The following is a 20058-nucleotide window of genomic DNA, read 5'->3' on the forward strand; positions in this document are numbered from 1 at the left end:
TGGAGGTATAAAAAAACCTATTTTGCAGAAACCGTTTTCTTTGAGAGAAAGAATTTGAAGATTTCATACTTATAAATGATGTTTAATTTTAGACAAGTCTGCAATCACTGTTTTAAAACATTCAACATAAATATTTACAACGGTTTGTTTACCCGACTTGCGTCAAAAGGTGGTTCATGTTTTTAGTCTAAGACTGTGCCAATGTCGTCGTAATGTTTTAATAAGAAATGCCTCAAATAGGTTAAGTATTTTAGCGTTTTAGACGTCTTTTTAAGATTTTTGAAGAATTTCCTTGATTGTGTATTAAATTGTGGCTATTATTGTGAAGTTACAAGGTAGCTTTCGTATTTTTGTAGTTCTTTTTCTGTTTTAATTGCTGATAATGTTTTAAAGAAAGTGTCTTGAACAAAAAAGTTAAAAAAGTAATTTTCTTATCTTTATATAATTGTTTGGATTTCTGGAACTAAAAAAGAGATTTACTAAGCCATTGTATAGGGTGTAAATCTTATACAAATAAGACAAAATGAGATTCCTGCTAAAGATTTGGCTGATAAACTGGAAACTTGCGACTCTGACACGTCACGAACATCAGACTAAGGAGTAGCGCAGACGACAGACTTTTTGTGCGATCGAGTCTGCGGCGCTCAACAAGTCTGTACGGCGCGCGTGTGCATGTACTGCATATAATTGCAGAGCTTCTATTTTCACAGACTAAAAAGTGCGTCACGGATAGTCTGTCGTCTGCGCTGCACCTAAATAACAACAGAAAAGTTTAATTAGTTAAATACATTAAAAATTCTCAGTCGCAAATCGGTAATTAAGCAAAAATAGGAGCTAAATGCTGTCTACAACAAGCTCTAAGTATTTCTGTAGTATGCAGTCACATACCTCAAATAGTTTTGATATGTTTACCCGACTGCGTCAGGAGGGTAATGTTTTACGCTTGTACACTAGTTCAGGTCAGTACGCTTATAATTAAGGTTAGGTTAAACGCCCGGAGGGGTACACTTGCAGAAGAACTTAATACTCTTAGTTATTTTTATTGAATTTGTGTAATTGAACTTTGCCCTTATTTAAAAGCTTAGTACAGTGTTTTCTAAATGACTATCTAGATGCTTCTAAACTTTATGTTAAATGTAGTTTGATTCAAAGCGTCGCTTTTTCGCTACACAGCTGTCTAAAATAAATATGTATTTTATTATTCATGTGACAAATGAAAATTTATACTTTTTTAAACCTTTACTCGATTCTATATGAATGTCTTGCTGATAAGAAGTGTTCTCAAATGAACCTCTACGCATCTGTTGTCTGTGCAATATTCGTCCACAAACTGTGCTAAGCTTAATTTTAAATTCTTTCATGTGTCATCGACTCCTAGTCTCTCTATTTATAATTGATCTGAGGAGTAAGAAACTCCCGTAAATTTTACAATCCATGTTTTCGCTATAACGGGCAAGTCCAAAGATATTTCGTACCTTGCGTATTGCCATAGACGTGTAAATAATATTTATTTATAATTTGTTTCACTATTTCAAGTAATTTCAACTCGCGGATATTTTGACAAAATTCTCGTTTTACTTTTCGAAGTGCTTTTAAGATACACAGATTGTGTTTTTGGTTTAATAATAAATTGATTTTTATTATGCTGTTGTTTTATTGTGTTAATGAAAGCTAACTACATATATATTATACCATTAACTTACCTGATCTTAACTGCATCGGCTCAGAGGAATAAATCTATTTCTCCGATGTTTTGGTCAAGCTATAAAAAACGTGGTCATAGGTTGACTTACATCTCAGCAACGCCACTACCCACACTTACAATCAATTTTCTTTTTCTCAACACCAATTAGAAGGGTAAGTGGAAGGATAGTTGAGAGGGAAAGAAAGAGCCTGTCATTGATTTGGGACCCAGTTCAAGTGGAATCGTCGTCCTAGCGACACTTAATATAACTGCATTCTTAGTGGTATTAAATATACTAAGATGATAAAAGTGAAGGGTCGTTAGCGGAACCTGTATGACATGAAGATGTCCCAGAGCTGTCATGAAATATGGTCTTTGAAGGCGGCTGACTGATCTGGAAAATGTGTAAGTTTTGAAACCTATTACTTAGCGGTTTAGACCCTCATCTTGAATTGAGACGTCGGCATTATACTTCTCCAATGTCTTTTATTTCTTTTGCTATTGCTACCTTCGGTTTGTCGCTTGTGTTTCCTATTGTTTTTTATATAAATAAAAAGCTTCTTTATTAATCATAAAACAGCAAGAGACGTAAACTATAATTATATTCTGAAAAACATTTTAAACTATTACAAAATGCCTATTCATCCCGTGTAATCCCTATTCAAACTGCAAGCGAAAATGTAGTAACTTGCAATGTGATAATAATTAAATAATGAACACAGGAATAAGGAAAGGATGACAAATAAATACAACAATTTTAAAACAACATTTATTTTTACATACATTAAGTCGGATTCAAAATGCCTGAAACATACTGATTTTTGTACACATCAGTTATAGAATATTATTAATTTCATGGACAGTAAATTATATTCTCTTTGCACAAATCTGTGGAGACATAAAAATTATAAGCGTTTGTTATTTGATGACCACCTCGCAATACACACTACTATACACATAAATATTAAAAATTTCATTTTTATCTTTAGGAATTTCATTAATTAGGTATATTTTTAAATTAAATTTGTTAAAAATATAGATTTTCAGTATATCATTAAACGTAGGTATTAAGAGTAAATACACCATAATCCGCAGTCCGTCAGAACGAATACAATGTAAGTGCTGATCTCAAATAACGGTACTAAACAAAGTGTGTTTGAGCTATGCTAGAAAATATCTATTTAAAAAAATTAACTATCGAAAATTGAGAGAAAAATACGTTTTTTTTTTTATTATATTTTTGTGCTACAATGGAAAGTAATCTATGAGCACTAATTAAATGCCTTCATATCATGTATTAGCGAGGGAGATGACGAGGTACAGGTAAAACATTACCAAAAATATTTGCAGACGAGCGCTGCACTTTGTTACTGGGGTACTCCACACGCCTCACACCCTTGTGCGCAAGTACATCCACTTATCACTACTATGAAGATATATTAAAAAAGGAGGAATCTTTCAATACTATTTGGTTATTGGCAACGGACGTTACAATATACTACTAGTCAAGGATCGGTACACGCGAAACAAAGTATTAAACCTACGTCGATATTGTTTGCGTCGAACACGATATATGAAAAATATGTAAATGAAATATTCGCCTCCCGGATTAGCCTACGAGCTCCGGTGTAGCACGACACTGGCAGTATTTCATCTAAATATTGAAAACATAGAAAATTATGTTCTCTAAGCTAACTTTATACACGTTACAATGACTCACATGTTATTGCGTTCACTTAAGTCGTAAGGGGATGGGTGGGACAGCAATATACAATGTACACTTGCATTGCGTGCAGACATTTGTAAGGGAATCACTTCCTTACTCTGTCTCGGCCAGGGTCCTGACGTCGCAACGTGGCCGCTGATCCAAGTGTGTGTATAAAACCACTTGTTACGTTACACAATTCGTGTTTCAGATATTTAAAAACACCTAGTTTAATTCTAGTAATTTATCATTTAATTATGGACGAAATACCCCTAAAAATGCCATTACGCCATATATACATGTTGTGAATAAATTCAAAGATAAGTTGCGGCTGGACTACTCCAGCGCCTAGTCTTCACTGCATACATATAAAAGTTGAAAAATAAAATGTTTACGTATAATTTTAAGTCTTTGAAGTACAAACAACCGAAAATATTGTGAGCTTAGAACTGGCATTTATTATAAAATCAACACTTTAACATTAGTTAACTAAACGACTATAGTCGATCAACTGAAGCGTAATACTAATCAAATTATTTTAGAATTTAAAGTGCTTTCCCTATGAAATCGTGTTTCTCCTCTAATCGTGTAGTTTATACCGAAAGCTTAGCCAGGCGCCGCAGTAACCAGACTCTGTAACTTTATACAACCAGTTCTATACATTACTAATTTAGATAGTAGTTAGTACTCCATTATAAGTGAAGTGCTTGGTAGATGGCAGCACTGTGCACAGTATTTAGGAGAAAATGTTATGGCAAAGTATGTGATCCACATGTTTACTCGTGTTTGGGTATTCTTTGTCTAATCGATTCGAATATTAATGACACCTTTGTGATATAGGGGTTAAAAACCACTGCACAAGAGTAGTTACTGAATATTTGAAAAGGTCGACTTATGTCTTTAATCTTTTTCTTTCTCAATCAAATGTGTCTGGCATAGAAGTATCCACGGACATCTTAAAACATCTCATAACAGCCATGTTTAGTCACTAACTTTGTATGATACACGGCAATATCACTGTTTTATAAAATCATGAGTCATTTTTCTCCATTTTCCAATTATATAAACTGGTTATATAAAGTGATAGGTCCACGCCCGGCCTACAGTTGAAGTCAGACAAACTAAACGGGTGCATGCATTAGTTTTCGAGACAGTATGTCCAGATGATTCTATGGCCACTCTTACCACTTAAACTTGCAATATGAACGTTTGGTGTTATTTATTTTAATATTATTAATTATTATTGCTTTAGTTACTATAGTTATTGGTGTTTTTTATTTAGATTTATGTTTTAATCTTATGAAATCTCGTTTAGTTTGCTTATGATATGATATGAGCATGTTGTGAATCGTCGTGAATGATAGCTAGCATAAGATCTTTAGATAAAATCAGTATAATAATGGAAAAATAACTAGTGACATGTTAAAATAAGTGAAATAGTTACACAAATGTGTGACAATGGTTTCAAAATAAATATTTACAAAACAACTGTTGTTGTAAAGTCGCAACAGTGGCCACAGAGTCAGTTAGATCCGACAACGCGCAGCACATACGTACCGTATCCGCGTCACTCTACATAATATACCTTTTTTTGTTAATTTTGCAATCCTTTTTATTTGCAATACGCTAGTTCTTACTTAAATAGCTACCAAATAGTACTTTTTTTATTTTACATATATGATAAAGAATGCCATGTTAATTTTTAATTACACAATGAATTTTTCGTGTAAAGAGGTCGCCTTATTGCACTTCACGGACGCGGTTATTATTGGTGTTTGTATTGCTCGTTTGATAAGACACGTCTTAAGATTGAAGTTACTATGAACGTGTTAGTGAATAGCCGCGCCCGCTCGGCTAGACAAGCCGCTTAATTGACAGGCAACACGAACCTGCGGCGACCCCCGTACGTTAATGAATTAACATATAGTTTCATTTAATATTTTAAATGTACGTTATATTCTCTTCTACTTACATTTAAAGTAAAACTTATATAACACAAAAGAAAAAAAATACAATTTCAATATAGTTATATTTAAAAAAAAAATAACGATAATGTTACGATTAGAAAGCAAAAAATAGCGATTTTTTTTTGTTACTTTACATACGATACGAAGGAAGGAATTATTCAGTTTTTTTAGTATGGTAACATAGGATATGGTGTTTCCGCTGGCAACACTACATTATGGCACATAACACAAACTCCAGCTTAACTTTCTTATATTAAGGACCATTTGCTAACAAATTATATATTAACAACTTTATTATTTTGCCGTTTATGGTATATGACAACCGTTCGGTTGCGACCCACTGACTGTGGTAACTATTATTTAAATAAATTATTGAAATAGGGTTACATTTAGTGATATAAATGTTGGGCAACTGTGGGCCGACAGTCTACTGACAATCTACCGCGACTACAATGAAAATCGCGTTGGTATCTTACAATGTTTCAGTGGAATGAGTGTAGAGCGATAGTTGCGCGACTGGTCACAAACCTAGCCACAGCCGGCCACTAAAAGTTGCCCAACAATTAAGGAATACCGTAAACGGGAAATAATCACTAAATCAAAAATATATTAAGATTCATAACGACAGGATAGATCATTTTGTATTTTAAAAATATTTCTTAAAATAGCACAATGTGTAAGTACATAAACCAATTTCATTTTTTTTATATAAATAATAATAATAATTCTATTTTAGTAAAAATAATGTTAGGATAGGTTAGTTACGTTTGTACTTAAAGGCTAAAAATTGTGTCCATCTTATAAACGAAAAAAAAAATAGAATAATCTTTGAAAATATTTTTTTTAAATCAAATACTGCTAAGATATTGATATTCAGCCGGCCGTATTAGATACGATCGGTTCTTTGGACCTTAAGTTACTAGGTTACTACAAGCTCAACATTACCAAAAAAATTATATTAAAAACTAAGTTAAAACTACAAAAGCACTTGTATTATTACATTTTAGTCAAAAAATTGTGCTAAAAACGAGTAAAACAACAAAATAATGTTCAAAACCTATAGACAATATTGGAAGACGTACATTTGATATAAATTAAAATTAATACGCATTAAACTATTACGTAACAACTAAATAAAGATGGCCACTTGTGCGTTATAACTTGTACAGCATTTATAGACACAGAATTAGTGAAAAAATCTGAAGTTCTTTTTTATTTAAAATATGGTATCATAGTATTTAGCCAAGATAAATATTTAAAGTTTATATCTGTAGGTCTTTCTATTAGTCGTAGACTATAATAACACACGAGTGCCCACCCAAAACATTATTCCAAAAGAAAAAAAATAAAATTAAAAATCTTCTGTAATCAAAAATATACAGATATAACAAATATTTTCATTAAATTTGATCTAGAACAAAAAATGGCTATACTTTATTGTATAATTTCACTACAAAATTATTATTTCATTATTTAAATATTCGGGTTTCGTTTTTAAATAAATAAAATAAAAATTTGGCCTAATTTGAGCATAATATGATTGCGCTCGAAAGTTTCTGGTCTTGACCTTGGACTGTGCACGAATACTATTAAAAAAAACAATTCAAGAGGGAATATTGTTCCAAATTTCAATTTCTAACTGTCATGAGTTAAAAGAAACGAAGTGTATCGTAAAAGTGCGGGAAAAAACATTTTTATAACCTATATAATGCTTTTTAATTGAAAATTACTTTTTCTAGTTGTAAAATCGTTCGTACATAGCCCAAAATCATTTCCAAGTTAGCTTAAAACCTAAAAAAAGCTTGTGTTCACGAGTTTGTAGCGAATACTATCGAACTAGCCTCGAAGTATATATAGAACATCCATGATCCTTAATATAAAACCGTTTCGAATAGCTGATCGGGGCGGCCGACGACCGGTACCAAGTAACATCAAAATTTTGTGAAAATTATAACTTTATTATATTTTTGACACATTGTATTGTTTAAACATTTCAAATGTGTAAAGGTGATGATTCTTGCTTTCTAGCTTATTGTTGATAAGTAGCAAAATGATTAAAAAACGTTGTGCTTTGTTTTATTTAACTATTAGCTTTATCGTTGAAAGTTTTGTGCATTGGTTGTCTATAAATTCAATTTTAAAAAAAGGTTCCGTTCACAGGAAACTTTCATATTGTAATGTTTAACATTCATGATAAATGTATTTCAAATGTTCTTTTTACTTTTGTCTTGTGATGACTATTGCATTGCATATTCTTGCATGAAGCTCATTTTTAAATCAAGTAAGAAAAGAGCCTGTCTATTGCTTTTTTACTTGATAGATTTATAGATATATATCTCACTTTGGTTCTGGTATGTCTATGTAGTTAATCAATACTAATGAATTTCTTAATGTTTTTTTTTTACTTTTGGTACCCTTATCGTGCCGCCTCCGACACCGACTCGGGTCGTCCGCACCTACATACGATCCAGTCTAGCCTAGACACATTCTAGACTCAAAACCAACTTCAAATCGACTAAAAAATATAATCAGCACATAACTTAAACGTCAACAGTTTAAAATAATTCTCAACGAAACGTCAAATAGTCGATTATCCGTCATCAAACGATTTTAATCGATTAACATTAACAAAATGCTATCGATTACACATTCTGACCTAACCCAGCACTATAGTGAATATCGCAATGATAAACGTATAAGTTATAATTATAAAATAAAGTTTTAAAATCAACAACTATCAATTTAATATAGAATCTTGAAGCAAATAATTATAAGAATTAAGAACAACTTATAAGTACGATTGTGTGTGTGTCAACTGATTTAAATATATCGTAAATAGACCGATCGACTAATTTATCGATACCATATAAACATAACTGGCGATTATTCGATAACTGCACGCTTCACAGCAGTCGAATTTAGTCGAATCACGTCACAACCCAAAGACCCGACGACGTCACATCACTACGTGTCATACGAAACAGAACGTAGTGATGTACGTGAATAAAATCGACTAATGTGACAACTTATTAATTATTGAAACATTATTGCTTGGGTATAATAATGTCACTATATCAACGGTACTTTGAGTGAACATGTGGCACTATAGTGTCACGTAAATAAAGATTTTTAGAATAGAATTGGATCATTGCATATGGCTCTTCACTTGGCACGTGACTTAGTGACATTACTATAGATTACTCGATAAAATACGTGATACGATTACATGTAACATGTTTAGTAAGTTCTCACTTTAAATCGACTAAAGTTGCCAGCTTATGGAAACTTAGACGTTCGGAAACACCATGGGAGCATCGCTAGCCGTGACAATCGATTCGTTATTAACAAGAAAGATACGATCGCCATTCATTACGTATTTATTACATTGCCTATTAAAAACAGTAAAATAAACTCGGAAATTCAAGTACAAGAAACAGTTTTTAAATTGGGACAGATCAACGAAAGTCAAGTCTGAAATATTTGCAAGATGGAATATCGATTAGGTATCGATTAAGAATCGAGTGGTGGTAATAAAATCGATAAGCAATGGCGATGGTACCTCGCAATCACGGCGCGACGGGGACTCGGCCGGTGTCGCTGGTCGGGGCTGGGTGCCAGCCGACAGTACGGAAACTGGAATATTATTATATTATCAGTACTTATTTATTATTAATCTATTATCAAGTTTTAAGAGGATATACTTATGCAATATAGAAACAAGAAAACCAAATTACCGACTTTTAATTAAAAACTACTGGCCAAACCTGTTGATTTTTATATTTTTAATGTCTGTAATTCACAGACAGACAGACAAGCACACACAATAATCTTGTGATTGTGAGGTTCGGACCATTTTTCCTAAGTTTTTATACACCATTTTCTTGTTTGGTCGTTGCGGTTGGATTTTTTTCTATATAAAGTGTTGTAATACTGACCTATTAGCGCTAGTGTGTCGGTTAGAGCAGCTCGTACTGTCGCAGATGCATGCGTTGTATGATGTCGCGGCAGTCGTTGAACACGCGCTTGATGTTCTCGGTGTCGACGGCGCACGTGAAGTGCGGGTAGCAGTAGTGCTTGCCGTCGCCGCTGGCCGTACTGATGCGCTACGGAGCGACGGACAGGGGTCAGTTAGGGGAAGACACATGTAGGCTCAAAGTGAGTAAGGCTTGTGAGGACTAGATAATTGATAACCGAGTGGTTGAGGTCACCTCACCAAACTGACTAAGCGCAACGCGTTACGGGTTCGATCCCTGCACCGGACCCTGACTTTGACATGACTCTGTGTGGTTTTGGGCCTGTGACTTGAAAGTTTGTAATACCCCTGCCACTCAAAGATTTAAGTCTGACGGGGTAAGTGTATTTACAGACTTCTATCACTTCTTTTTAAAGTCGTTTGTTTGTTTACAAAATGTGGAAGTCACTTAAAAAAACTTAATACAAATAAAGTAAACCCAGATAATGATAATGATCTGCTCATTGCGGCACCATGACACTATTTATTTGTGTGTCCGTGTATATGGAGTGGCCTGCCTCACCAGGAACTCGTCCCGTATGAAGTACTTGGCCCGCGCGACGTCGGGCGGGTCGCGCGCGTCGGGCGCGGCGTCGGGCGGCGTGCAGTAGCGCGCGAACTCCGCGAAGTAGTCCTCCAGCCGGGACTTGCCCGCCAGCACCTTCTCCGCCAGCAGGTCCTGCTTGTTCAGGAACAGGATCACCGATATCGTGCGCAGCCATCTGAAGGTAAAAACGACACATTCGTTATTGAAAGACTTTGTTATAACCGCCGGGATGAACTGCAGTACTGCTTTCGCAAACGCAGAAGGTGATACAAAACCTCAGGAATGCGAGTGCAAGACACCTCAGTACCTAACAGGCTATGGAGGTGGGGCGTACGTATTTTGGACACATTACAGGTAAGTTCTTTACATCTCAGGAGGAACCATACAAAGATCAACGTCGAATTAAAAAACATGAGCAAGCAATCCGGCTCTGATGTTAACTAGTAACTGGATTTAGGCATAGACATTATTGGGGTTGTTTTTCTTCATCATTAGAGTTACAATATCAATATCATCAAAGGTAGGCAAGAGGCTAAAGGACAGACGATGCAAGCCTAGGCCAGGCATGAATTTGGGCCCGTAACACAAAAAAATTTCTTCAATAGCAATAGCTATGAGTTACAATATTTTTCTCAGCAGCAACCCCAAAAGTCATAGTGACCTGTTGTTCCATATGCTCTTGAAGAGGTCGAGCGACTCCCGCAGACGGTTCTGCGTGGGGTCCTCGCGCAGGACCATGTTGTACGAGGAGCAGGCCGTCACGAAGATGATGGCCGTCACGTCGTTGAAGCACTGGATCCACTTGCGGCGCTCGTCACGCTGCCCGCCCACGTCGAACATACTGTACACACACGGACATACATGATGTAGAGCAAAAACATACGAGATTGACGAACAGAAATCCTGCTTTCTACTAATATTATAAACGCGACATTTTGTATGTACGGATGTTTGTTACTCTTTCACGCAAAACCACTGAAATGATTTAAAGGAATTTTGGTACAGACATAGTTTCAACCTGGATTAACACATAGGATAGTTTTTAACCCGATTTCATGATCATTTACGATTTGCAGCGGGCGTACCCGCGGGCAACAGCTACTAATCTGATATAGTCGGCATAATAGACATTCAAATCACATGCAAAAAGACAACTAGACTCAGGACAGACATTCCTGGTTCACACTAATGCATGTAATACGCGGGGTTCGAACCCGCGACACGTTACGCTCAGTGGGTTTTAGCGTGATGACCTCAACCATTCGGCTATCCGTGTAGTCATTTGCTACTTTCGCTTCATAGTTAACCGGTACTGGATGTAAGTAAGACTCACTGGAAATTGACTTTGTCGGACGACGAACTGTGTCTCGAATATCCAGAGGTTAGCACTCGGCAGCGGAGGATGTCCTGCTCCGTCGGCGTGTAGTTCGCCTGCTTTATTATATGCACCTGGTCCAGGAAACTGAAAGGAAGGGAAGCAAGAGGACCTGTTATATCGTGAGGTCATGAAGCTGTTTATTACACAACAAGATGCAGTTTCATGGTGTTTTAAAGTGAACACACTGTTTTGTCTTCGCTCCGTAATAAGAAAAAATTTAATAATGCCTAATCTTTATTAGTTCGGAGATTTGCACCAAAAACTTAAGAGCCGTAATAATGCATGTAATAATGTTAATTGATCTGGCTGGCAAGGCCTTTATAATAGGGTGCAAGACGGCAAAATGCCATGAGGCAGAAGGGGCCACGACCACAACCAGAGATTTCAATTTCCAGTCATTTCCTTTGGAAAAACATGGCCTCCAATCACCATAATAACGCTGCTGCCAAAACCACCCCGAACGACATTCGTACAGGGTGGTTTTGGTATCAGGGTCAAGAAGAATTCCAAGAGGAAATAAAATCCTATTACTTTTGCTAGTAGTATTGTTGTTCTGTACTAAAATGTAGTTTGACTAATACTATTGTCATGTTACGCACTACTTGGCGCAGTCTATGAGCTGGTACTCGTTGCTGCGCTCGTAGGTGCGCTGCACGCCCTGGTCCTTCCACAGCGCCTCCGTGTTCTCGTAGAACTCGGGGGGGTAGTCGAAGTCCGGCTGCGACGCCACGTCCTGGAACGGGAACAAGGGTTAAGGTGTGTTTAAGGTTGGATAGGAAGATGTTATAGTAACTTCGTGAGGATAATTCATACTAGATGCAAAAGTTTACTAACGCTTATTTATCGTTTTTTTTACAACTCCTGCCGGATGGAATTTAATGTTTGTGTCTCGGGATATTCACAAACATCCAAATCACATGCACAAATACACTGAGATTAAGGACAAGAATTCGTGAATTTTACAAAGTCTTGTCCTACGCTTGGATCGAACCCGCGACACGTCGCGCACAGTAGGTTTAGCTTTGTGACCTCATCCACTCTTACATCCGTACAATCCGACTAGTTTTGGACCCAAACGGAATTCGAACAGAATTATAAGCTGATGAGGCGACTCGTTCAGATAAAACTACTCGGGCAATTACGATGAAAACACGTAAGCAAACTTTTTGCTATATCATAGGCTTCTTAATTCCATGGTCATTTGTCAGTTGTAATAAAGTCTTATAACATTGAAATGGATATCTTTACCATTCCACAAAACCAGGACAAAGTTATAGTAGCCTGTAAAACAATAGATTTACCAATGTATATATAGTATACCTGTATATAATCGACGCGCGCCTTATTCTCGGGCTTCTCGAGCGGTATGGGCGGCGTGAGGGTACTCATGGCGCCCGTGATAGTCTGAAAACGAAATCACATCATTATAAATATAGTTCTTAAAAAAACCAACAAAATATCATACGGAGTTGAAGCAATGGGGGTCCTAACCAATGGAAACCACGACCGGCATTTATTTTTATACCATGTACTTTTTTGCGTTATTTACCTACTGAAGAGCACTCTTCTTTTATAGTTTTTTTTTACAGGAGGCCTAACGAGTGCTGCTAGTGCTGCAGGTATGGAACAAAGACCCTGTCTTGCTTACACAAATGTAACATGAATCGTAAAGAAGTAGTAATAGGCAGTAGTAGTAGGCTTTCTGGGATATGCTGTCAATTGGTTATATGGTTTTCAATTTAAGCCGCTATCACCGCCGGCTATCTCTACACATTTTGTACGTGTACGTTAATGATTTACATTTCAAATAAAAGAGATAAATAAAAATCCCCTAAATTATAATATAAGAATCGTATTCAAAATTTTCCACGCTCCTTATTTGAAGAAATCAAAACATTGCACACATAGACAAGTCAACATAACTTCTGATTTAATTTTATTTATCAAAGACAAGGAGTTTCATTGACACTTGCCGCCATATTTGAAGTCAGATGACGTAATACGGCCATTTGTCAGGCTCTATAAATTATAATTAGAATAAGTTATAGACTAATGGGAGTGCGTTTTGGGACAATGGCTTGTTAGCGAGACGGTTTTAGTGCTTTTGATTCATTATCTGTCATCATTATTGTGCATGTCAGCGTTATTTGCAGCTTATGTTGGCCCACAGCTGGGCATACGCCAACGAATTACAACTACTCGAAATTATGTGGCATACAAAAGAAAATTATGAACTTAACTACTTCACAACGAAAAGAAAGCACCAAAATTTTGTCATAAACTTGTAGCATTTTTTTTTGTGAACCCACTTTTATTTTGCCCATCTATCTATCTATGTCGATTTTATTTTCTCGTGGGATTATTTTCGACTGGCAACATCAAGTTCTAGCTACAGTTACTCACAAGTATCGCATCTCGTATATTCTTCTTGATGTCCTCGATCTTCTCGCGGCGCTCCTTATCCGAGAAGCCGTTGACGTGCAGGATGCGCATCTGCTTCACGATGGTCGACTTGCCGGACTCGCCCGCGCCCAGCAGCAGCAGGCGGTGCGTCGCGCGATATAGCTGGAAAACCGAACACAGGCATTTCAAATGGTAATGCCCAGTGGGTGTAATGATTGGGGATGATGACTTTTTTTAATATCTGTCTTGTAGCTTGTTGGATAATCAGGGACACGTATTTTTTATTAGCAACATTGATTGATGAATTATTGAATGAATAGACTTACTCGCGACACAAGCCCCTTTCTTAAACTGTAATGCAGTTTATTGTCAACTTTAATTGTCAGAAAAAGATAACAGATATGTGTCTAATATCTTTCATTATTTAACAATTTTATTCTCAATTGCACCGCGCTGCCACGCACTGGCCACAATGAGGCCGCAAATCGTGAAATGTTCCTTAGCGTTTTTAGTGCAACCGAAATACTTAAATGATGACTAATCACTCTGACACTCACTTCCTCGCGGATTCTGCGCCTTGCCATCAAAAGGCATACTCCCGAAACTGATTTGGATTTATTTCTTATTTTCATTCGATTCTCAATTTACTCCTGACATGGAACAAACCAAGATGCAGTAGCGATCCAGTTTTAACAGCGTCGTTAGCTATCAATTGAGCGTAGTTCCAACTCAGGCCACTGCACGAATTGGCGCTAGTGTCGGACTTGTTTACCAAATAAATAAGTGTGGAAATCTCGTTTTTAGGCATCAAAACAGTTCTTTATAAAAAGAAAACGATAATTTTGGTAGCTGATGATGAGCCCTGGATTTTAAATGTTAAACTTACATTTACGACCAATGTGGTTTGCCTCTTAATAACTTTTCCAGTCTTAATTTAACTGTTGACAAATATTAATGGTGCATAACCAAACCAGTATCTAATCTGCTTTAAGTTATGGTTCAAAAATGCAAGTTTACCGTAAACGGTGATAAAACTAGTTTTTGCCAATATATGAAACTGAGATGTAAAAATGCATATTTATATGTATATACATGAGTGAAAGAGAAACTGTGAGGATCACTCACCACCAGACCAACAGGCCTGTCATACTCAAAGCCTTGGAAATCTGATAAATTAAATGGACAACTGTTTTCGACTCTGACGTCTGATCATATCCTCACCTGTTTATCCTTCTGCAGCTGCTTGGTGATGGCATCGCTGCGGCGCTTCTGTTTCTTGGCGTCGTCTTCGCTGCTCTTGCCGGCCTGGCGAGCCGAAGCATCCCATTGCAGACCACGCCGCCACCTGAAGTCAATGCAATAGTTTTATATTAGTGATTGAGTTAAGTCTCCGTGATCATCGGACCTGTGGGCCTGCCTACATCTTAGTAATTTTTGCCAGTCGTGTAGACAAGATTCTGATCTATGCCGTATAGAGAACGCATGGCACATTTCAGAAGAAGAACAGCATGGTCTGATTTCAGTAATAATAAACCGGAACCGGAACTTTACAGAAAACATTGATATAATATACAAAAGTTGTTTGCATGCAGCATAAAATTAAGTGAGTAATCTTAATTGCACTACGTCTCTTTTTGTCCGCGAAAGCGACGGAGCACCACATCCTGAGGTCAGAAGTCTTAATTCAGAACGAGAAGCAACTCGGCACTCGAACTACAACGCTTGACGATTTAAGAAGTTTCAGGAACGTCTTCCTTAGAAACGAAAACGGTGGTATTCGTAAGAATTTTATAGCGACATTGCAAAATTCTTATTTCCTTATCAGGATAATTGCGGGATTTTAACAAACATTTCCAAGTCTTTGTACGCAACATATTCACAGCAAAAGGGAAACTCAACTGCACATTATCGCCGTTCCACATGGGACCCTCATTTCAATTGAAAACTTTGTCATTATCTTATTACCCTTTCGGCAGCACCGGAATAAAAGTCCTTAGAACATACTCAAGTATACAAACTTCTAACTCAATGAGGTACATATAAATTAATTAATCGTGGGTTGTATTAGCGGCTAATATATTAGTCGTTTCCTATTTCAGTACAGCTAAATGTGGATTCTAGAGTCTGGAGAGAACGAGGTTCGATGGAAATATTCCTAAACGTGCATTGTGAATGCAATCTACTAAAATTAGTAGTAATAGTGTTTTTCTTTCATCGCTATTTCTATTATTTAATAAATTCTTAGTAAATTATGATCTGTAAAGTTTATGGAAGTGATAAAGCTGAACTTTGTGGTATTATTTGAGTGAGAAGAGTGTCTAATTCTCCATTCAACCTTCAACCCATTGGTCACATTCATTGCCGTGTTATACACCCTACACTCCTTAATGTTGTAATACAATTCTCCTATAAAGATATCAAGGAGAAAAAGCTTAAAATTCAGGACAGGAACCAACAAGTTTCCAAACGAACGTTTCCAGTTAAACACTTATACGAACCACAAAAGCTGGCCATTCAAAGTGATTTCGTAACAAAAACGTCACAATTAGGCATGGCACTTGGCAGTTTAAGTCATATGCGAGCCTACATCTAAAAATAACTCATGTATTGCCATGCCAAGGTGACAGGTAAACTATTTCTGGGTTATTCGAGGCTCGGTGCCTGCCATTCTTAGGGTCACGATTGTTATTCGACGGTTAATAATAGTTTTTTTTTTCGGATCCTCGGATCGTGTGGTTATATTTGTAAGTCTTGTATATCAGGATCTAAAATGCTCCTGAAATATTTTAATTGGGTTGTTCTTGAAAATATGCTGACGTCATATTTAGTCGATGGGATGGGTATAGCCTTAATAAGGATGATGTTAACAGGACGATTCTACCGCAATGATACGAAAGACCGCACTTTGCAGCAGTTGTGTAGTGACAAGCTTACTTCATTATCAAACAACTGAAACCTAAGAGGTTCACTTGATTTTCTAAATCGAATTCCTGTATTCATCACAGAACAACAGATCTAATATACTTCGCATGTAATAGTTATACCAAACTCACATTTGCAAGTGGGGAATACCCCGGATGGGTAACTTATTAATTTAAGCCGGTAAGTCTCAAAAATATCGCGACATCGGACTTTCCAGTCTTTGAATAAAGATGCGACGATGCGTCGCCATATTTGGGAAGTGGTATTTGGGTGTCGCTTGTTTAAAGGCATCGAGATGCAGTAACTTAGTCATCGTACAAGATTTTTGTTGTGAGAGTTTTGTGTTTACTTGGTCCGATGTTCTACCACATCGTCTTTAAGTAAGATTTTTTTTGTAACTGTATGAGTGTGACAGGGTGCTTCATTGCGTGGAGCAGTATCTCTTTTCCTGCAATTATATTACTAAAAGAGGTGATGATAGGTTCGCAAGTCATTAACTATTAGCTCTTGAAGGGTTTACTTTGAAAATCGAGTTCATAAGCACTAAACATATGGATGCATCATCGGTTAGTACTAAAAGAAATAAACTTTATCTATCAGGTAATAAATAAAGTTAATGTTTTCTAAATTACAGTACCGAAATATACCTGACCGACGAAATTATGTTTAGTCAAATTTAATATTTAACTATAAGCACGTGGTAGCCGACTTCATTCATACAACAACAAAATACACAAAAATGTCAGGATCAGTCAGTCACAGAAGTAAAAAACTCATATAAACAGTCGTGGTCAAAAATCCGTTCGCATAACGCCTACAGCGTATTTGCGGCCTCCGTTGTCCGACTATCATGGGTCATTTATCCGTCCAATTGTTCCCAATAATGCAGTAAATATGCTAATGTTCTCATTATGTTCGGACGCCTTTGTCGAAGCAACGGCCGCTACGCTGAGCGATTTCGGTAACCGATTTGATCTCTTATTGTGTGAGAGGTATGCTTGAGTGGTTTATTAGCTGGAGATGTTATGTCTTATGGTTGGGATTAACGTTCCTTGTTGCGAAGCTACAGTTTGTTGTTTTGCAGTGGTCAAGGGCAGATTATGGGAACAATACCTTAATGTATTGAGTAGATTGCTAATTGAAAGGGAAAGCATAGGAAAATATGGCAAAAAGTAAAATTTCATATCATATCTGAAATTTTCTTTAATTTGAGCCGTAAATTGTTATTTTTTTCAAGAATCAGGTCACGTGACTTCTTCCGATGGTAATGTCTTTTCTTTAAATTTAAGTAATCAGCTGTGTGGAACGAATTACACTTTTAGGGACTTGATCATAAAATTATCCAACTCTTATACATACAAGTGCAATTAAAAGCAACATGTAAATTGTCCAGCGACTAATTAAGTGTCGAATCCTATCGCAAACTAATTGGTTCACGAGCGTTTACAAATTTGGTAGCATTTGCAAACCAAATGCAAGGTGAGGGCGATCGTTTATCGTAGGACATGCCATTATGCTCTTTATATGGACATCCTTTGATGATAAAAAAGATTGCAATTATATGACTTGCAATCATGAGTGATTGGTGCATTGAATTGAGTTGTTTTTAGGATACCGTACTCAAAGGCTACACGCTGTCCGCCTATCTATGCGGTAGCTGTATGTCAGATACCATCACAGTTGGACAGTTCAAATTTTGAAGCCAAGTTACTAAAACTAATAAAAAATAGTTTCAGCAACTTGTGGCTCGGCAATTTTTTGCTGATTTATTCGTCTTTGATTTATTTTGTACAGATCCCTCCATACGGCGAGTCCTACTCGCACTAGCCGTTTTTTTTTTTGTTTAAATTTTATATGACTTCTCAATTAAACCGGCTGTTTATGTATTTGGGGGTGGGGCGTGGGCAGGATAAAAAATAAGGTACCTTGTTTGGTTTTCCACTTTATACGACAAAAAATTACTTCTGTATCTGTACTATGAACTATTAAGCAATTTTTCAACCTGTTGTCGAAGTTAGTACTGAACGAAGCTGTATCTTATTTAGAAGTCCCAAAAAACTTGCTTAAAGAGGTCGAAGTAAGTGCACCAGATAAATGGAGAGTATTCCTTAGAAAAATAAGATTTATTTCGCTATTTGCAGTAAAGAAAATGGAAAAGCGTTACAATTATGACATACCACGTATTCTGGTAATGCACAGATTGACCGATGACGGAAATTCACTTTGGCATTTTTATTTCTATTTTGGGCTCCTCTTCTAGTGTAACCGGATGCACTGAACAGTATTTTTAAGGAGCGAATGTCTTAAAAAGTAAAGAAGAATGTAACGCTACAATACATTCATACATCGATAGTTACCGAAGAAAAAAAAACAAAACAAAATCTACGTTTAACGCCCACATAAGCAGTTGTACACAATACTTCTATTTTCGGAGAGGATAATAATATAATAAGCCAAGTTCAAATGACAAAGGACTTTTTGAGATGAACGATTACCTTGAAATCTTTTCTTCTTGTGATATATCGTTGTTCTTAGTCCAGACGAATTTCCGGAGTCCCGTGCTTAGTGTAAACTCAAGTTGTGTTGCATGAGATGTGTTTAGATAATTTTGTGCGAGTCCAATTTGAGGTATTACATGTTTTTTTTTTATTTTGGAATTACAAAATTGGCATATAACCGCACCCTATCCCTCATAAGAAACATATTGTTAAACATTTTATATTTTTTGAATGTATGGTATGAAGTTGATGAAAAATTATTTCGTGTTTTGTAGTAGCTGTTTAGCATGTTAATTGCGGGTTAGAGTATATTTTTGCTTGATTGAAATTGATCGTATTTATGAGGATAGGTATAATAAATTAGGGTGACATGGTCGTAAAGTATCTGGTCCTTTTTTTCCAGACACGTTGGTAACTTTAAGCATATTATAATTTTTTCCTATCCATATTCCTATATGTGAATATTTGTCAAGGATGACTCTTACAGAGCTCATCTCGCCATCACAGTTGCATTTCCTACGATACCTATAGATTGATTTAAATGGCTAACATTTTCAGACATGACCTACATCAAAACAACGAAAGACAGTAAATTAAATTCATAATAACTAAGTTACCTTGATGCATAAGAGATGGTATGTAATTTTTAGTATAATTTTCTGTTGTTGCTGCTTACGAAATATAATTTGCAATTCTTCTTAGCCCTAGATACAGATAGTTTAACTCATCTTTGCGCGCGGCGCTATGTGGGCGTGCGATCGACAGCGAATGTTTATTATTGAAGATTCAATTTGTGTGACAGTGACACACAAACGTAACCTGTATTAGTACACAATGTCACTGTATGTTTACAACGGTTACCCACACATATCGCCGCGCGCAAATATGAGTTGAATTGAGTATAGCATGATTAACTGTTACCTTAGATTTGCTAAAAGGACG

At 36.4% G+C, this 20058-nt stretch overlaps 1 pseudogene; it reads right to left on the reverse strand.

Annotated features, from left to right (window-relative positions):
* Nucleotides 1-2439: 2439 nt before the first annotated feature.
* Nucleotides 2440-15023, reverse strand: LOC113507839 (annotated as a pseudogene).
* Between the last annotated feature and the right edge of the window lie 5035 nt (nt 15024-20058).

The sequence above is a fragment of the Trichoplusia ni genome, unplaced genomic scaffold (genome assembly GCF_003590095.1).
Source record: "Trichoplusia ni isolate ovarian cell line Hi5 unplaced genomic scaffold, tn1 tig00003271, whole genome shotgun sequence".
NCBI classification, from domain to species: Eukaryota; Metazoa; Arthropoda; class Insecta; order Lepidoptera; family Noctuidae; genus Trichoplusia; species Trichoplusia ni.